Source organism: Muntiacus reevesi, chromosome 1 (genome assembly GCF_963930625.1).
Source record: "Muntiacus reevesi chromosome 1, mMunRee1.1, whole genome shotgun sequence".
NCBI lineage: Eukaryota > Metazoa > Chordata > Mammalia > Artiodactyla > Cervidae > Muntiacus > Muntiacus reevesi.
In genome coordinates this window covers 139714162-139719419 of record NC_089249.1, presented here as the reverse complement: position 1 = coordinate 139719419, position 5258 = coordinate 139714162, and the positions used below count along the sequence as shown (strand labels likewise).

Below are 5258 nucleotides of genomic sequence, written 5' to 3'. Positions count from 1 at the left end.
GTAGATGAATCTACTTCATCCAAAAACTCATTGGAATCTACTTCATCCAAAAAGTCAAATGTTTATGTGGATATTTTGACCTTTTCCCATGAAACACAAATGTTCTTCATGGCACCTAGAATGGTGAATCCTTCCCAGAAGGTTTTCAATGGACTTTGCCCAGATCCACCAGAAGAATCTCTGTCTATGACACCTATAGCCTTGTGAAATGCATTTCTTAAATAAACTTGAGAATCAAAATTACTCCTTGATCCATGGGCTGCAGAATAGATGCTTTTTGTTAGCAGACCTGAAAACAACATTAATCTCATTGTACATTCCCATCAGAGCTCTTGGGTGATCAGGTGCTTTGTCAATGTTCTATTCTATTTTAAAATAAATTTCTTCTTTCTGAATCACACAGAAATCTTGCTAAAGTTCAGATTCTGCTTCATTGGTTCTGGAATGGGGCTTGAGATTCAGTTTTGACACTAATATGCCCCAAGGAGATGCCAATTCTGCTGGTTCACAGACCATACTTGGAGTAGCAAAGTGTGGGACATATAAATAGAAAGAAAACAGTATAGTAACCTGAAATTTTTGTAACACAGAAAAACAACAGTAAAAGCTTCTTAGCAGGGAAAAAAAACATATGTTATAAAACTCAAGCTGGTTACTTCTAGGAATGCCCCTCAGACACTCAGAGTATATTTACTGTTATAAAATAGTAACCTATTTTTGTCTCTGAGAGCACAGCATATTAGAAATAACATAAATAGTGGGGCAAGGAGAAAGAAAGGAAGTGATAGCTAGAAATAACATCAAAGGAAGAGACAGAAACAATTTTTTTCAAAAGAACTTAACACTACCATAGCCAACTATTAATATCAATAGTTCTTAAGAGCATCAGTGAAACTGTGTGTACAATGAATTTGGAGTCAGGATGTCTTGATTCAAGTTCTGGTCTGCCTTTTAGTAGCTATATATAATATCTTTAGATTTATCTGTAATCTGTTTAGCTTCATTTTCCATATCAGAAAAAATGAGATAATACCTCCAGTCTCCCTGGACTGAATATTAAATGCATTGAATAAGATGATGAAGCACTTGACACAGAAGTTCTGAAAAATGTTCAAATTTCACAATGTATTGTAGGTTCAGAAAATGTCGGCGATTTTATTAAGATCAATTCAGTGACAAATAGGTTCTACTCTTACATAAACTATTTCAGAGAATAGAAGAAGCAGCTACCTTCTATGACCAATTTTATGAGGCTGTTAAAATCTAGGTATTATAACCTAGTAAGGAGAATGCATACAAGAAAGAAAAATAAAAGGCCAATATCCCTCATTAGCTAACTACTAAAATGTATGACCACGTTGGGCTTTTCTCAGAAATGGAAGTTGATCTAACATTAGAAAATCATTCATATAATTAATGATCTGAACAGATTAAAGGAGAAAATCATATGCTATCTCAATTTCAGAAGAAGAAAGTCTACAGTGAATTTTCTGCATAATGGTGAAATGCTGAAAGTATTTCATCTGAGAGCAGAAACCATATAGGGTTGCCTGATATAACCCATCCTACTGAACATCATACTGGAAGTCTTATCCAGTTTTTTATTTTTCCAGCCATATTTTTGGTTGTACCTTAGCCTTAACGGTAGGGGGTAAAATATACACACTTATATTCATTAGAAAGGAGAAAACAAGACTGTCACTCTTTGCAAATAATTTGATTGTATGTATAGAAAATATAAAAGAACTAGTTGGACTTCCCTGGTGGTCTCCAGTGGTTAAGAATCTACCCGCCAATGCAGAGGATCCCTGGCCTGGAAAGATTCCATATTCTGAGGGGCAACTAAGCCTGCATGCCACAGCTACTGAACTTGCATGCTGAGCTGCTGAAGCCCATACTCTAAAGCCTGTGTTCTGCAACAAGAGAAGCTACCACAGTGAAAAGTCCATGCACAACTAGAGAGAGCCCTTGCACAGCAAGAAAAACCCAGCACAGTCAAAAATAAAAAGTAAATAAATAGATTTTTAATAATAGAAGAACCTGTAAATAAATTATAAAAATTCATAAGAGGTTAGTAAGATTATAAGATACAAAGTCAATAATACTGTAGTAGATAGAATGATGCTGTCTCAACTTACAAAGATGTCTAGATATTAATCTCTGAAATTTGTGAAAATACAGCCTTATATGGCAAAAGTGACTTTGTGGATATGATTAATTAAGGATTTGAAATGAGCAGAGTATCCTGGGTTATCTGAATATAGTCACAAGTGTCCTTAAAAGTGAAAGAGGGCATCAGAAAAGTCAAGGTAATGAACCATAAGAACTGGACCATTTTTGCTGGATTTAAAGATGGAGAAAGGAGTCCATAAGCCAAGGCCTGTGGGCAGTGCTAAAAACTGGAAAGAGCAAGGTAATAAATTCTCCTCTAGAGCCTCTGGAAAGGAGTACAGTCTTTTCAATACTTTGATTTTAGCCCAGTGAGACATTTCAATCTTCTGAACTACAGAAATGTGAGACAATAAACTTATGTTGTTTTATAGCACTGTTTGTGGCAATTTTTTACAGACTCCTTAGAAAATACAATTATAAAACAATTGACTTCTAAATATACAGCAAAATCATAGTAAATGTAATATGTCAGAAAGAGAAAGACAAATATCATATGATACCACTTGTTTGTGGAACCTAAAATGTAACACAAGTGAACTTACCTATGAAACAGAAACAGACTCACACACTCACACCACAAACAGACTTGTGGTTCCCAAAGGGGAGGGGGGAGGGATGGATTGGGACTTTGGGGTTAACAGAATGAATAAACAGCAAGGTCCTATTGTATAGCACAGGCAACTACATTCAATATCCTGTGATAAACCATAATGGAAAAGAATATATATATATGTATAACTGACTTACTTGGCTGTACAGCAGAAATTAATACAACGTTGTAAATCAACTATACTTCAATAAAAAGAAAGGAAAAAAGAGTAGCATAAAAAATATACAAAGTACACTTATGAAGTAGTAACAGACAAACACAAAGTAAGAGAATGGGCAAAAGACTAAAACAGATATTTCATGAAAAGTGAAAGTTGCTCTGTCATGTCCAAGTCTTTGTGATTCCATCCATGGAATCCTCCAAGCCAGAATACTGGAGTGGGTAGCCTTTCCCTTCTCCAGGGGATCTTCCTGACCCAGGAATCAAACCGGGGTCTCCTGCATTGCAGGCAGATTCTGTACCAACTGAGCTATAGGGGAAACTCAAATAGCCACTAAACATATGAAAAGATGCTTAACCTAACAAGTAAGGAGGAAAATACAAAGTAAAACCACACTGAAATATTTTTACATACCCATCAGGACAGATAAAAAACAAGTCTGACCATTCCAAATGAAATGCCCTGGAGCAATGAGAACTCTTATTCACTCCAGATATGAGCATAAATTCATATAATGCAAGCACCTTGAAAAAGAGTTTGGCATTATCTCATAAGACTGAACATGTACAATCCTATGATGCTGCAATTCTGCTCCCAGTTATTTACCCTAGTCTAGAAACTCCAGCACTAGGAAACATGTACATATGTGTTTATTGCAGCATTGTTCATAATGATAAAAACTGTAAGCAATCTAAATATCTACCAGGGTCAAATATATAATTATTATTGTATATTCATAAAAGGAACTACTATACAGAGATGAAAACAATGAGCTAACAACTACACACATTGATATCAATAACACAAACACAATGTTGAAAAGAGCAAGCCCAAGAAGAAAACATACAATATGATTCTATTTATACTAAGTTCAAAACAGACAAAACTAAATACTGTTTTACTTAGGAATGTACAAAGGTCCTAAGACTAAAGAAAACCAACGGGATGATTATCCTAAAAATCAGGACTTTGATTACCCTGGTGATGCAGGGAGAGAGGAGCAATTGAAGAGGCCTAAGAGGGGAGTTTTCTTCCACAAGGTCAAAGCTCTTTTTTTTGGCCATGCCACAGAGCATATGGGATCTTCGTTCCCTGACCAGGGGCCAAACCCCCACCCCCTGCCTTAGAAGCACAGAGTCTTAACCACTGGATCAGCAAGGAAGTTCCAAAGCAATTTTCTTAACCTGGGGAAGGTTAGACAGAACACTCACTTTACTTTTATTTTTCAGAATGTGCATTTACGTCTTACACATTCTCATATGAGTATGATTAATTTTTTTAAAAAAAACACTCAATTAAAAATAAAACAAATCACACTGGAGATTTTGTAGGTGGAAACAAAGGGCTTGGCTCTAAACTAAAACAAATGAAATAAGATCATCACAAGTTTAATGGTAAATACAATTTATAAACTCTCTTGATTGGTGCTCGCTTTGGCAGCACATATACTAAAATTGGGACGATACAGAGAAGATTAGCATGGCCCCTGCGCAAGGATGACATGCAAATTCGTGAAGCGTTCCATATTTTTTGAAGAAACAGACAAAGGATTAATCTCAAAAATATACAAGCAACTCCTGAAGCTCAATTCCAGAAAAATAAATGACCCAATCAAAACATGGGCCAAAGAACTAAACAGACATTTCTCCAAAGAAGACATACAGATGGCTAACAAACACATGAAAAGATGCTCCACATCACTCATTATTAGAGAAATGCAAATCAAAACCACAATGAGGTACCATTACACGCCAGTCAGGATGGCTGCTATCCAAAAGTCTACAAGCAATAAATGCTGGAGAGGGTGTGGAGAAAAGGAACCCTCTTACACTGTTGGTGGGAATGCAAATTAGTACAGCCACTATGGAAAACAGTGTGGAGATTTCTTAAAAAACTGGAAATAGAACTGCCATATGACCCAGCAATACCACTTCTGGGCATACACACTGAGGAAACCAGATCTGAAAGAGACACGTGCACCCCAGTGTTCATCGCAGCACTGTTTATAATAGCCAGGACATGGAAGCCACCTAGATGCCCATCAGCAGACGAATGGATAAGGAAGCTGTGGTACATATACACCATGGAATATTACTCAGCCATTAAAAAGAATTCATTTGAATCAGTTCTAATGACATGGATGATACTGGAGCCCATTATACAGAGTGAAGTAAGCCAGAAAGATAAAGAACATTACAGCATACTAGCACATATATATGGAATTTAGAAAGAAGGTAACGATAACCCTATATGCAAAACAGAAAAAGAGACACAGAAGTACAGAACAGACTTTTGAACTCTGTGGGAGAAGGTGAG

The 5258-nt window shown here is 36.3% G+C and overlaps 1 non-coding gene across 1 annotated transcript; it reads left to right on the top strand.

Moving 5' to 3' along the window:
- Positions 1-4366: 4366 nt before the first annotated feature.
- Positions 4367-4473, top strand: LOC136156650 (U6 spliceosomal RNA). Its single transcript, XR_010661140.1, has one exon. It is a non-coding gene; the product is annotated as a U6 spliceosomal RNA (small nuclear RNA).
- Positions 4474-5258: the final 785 nt, after the last annotated feature.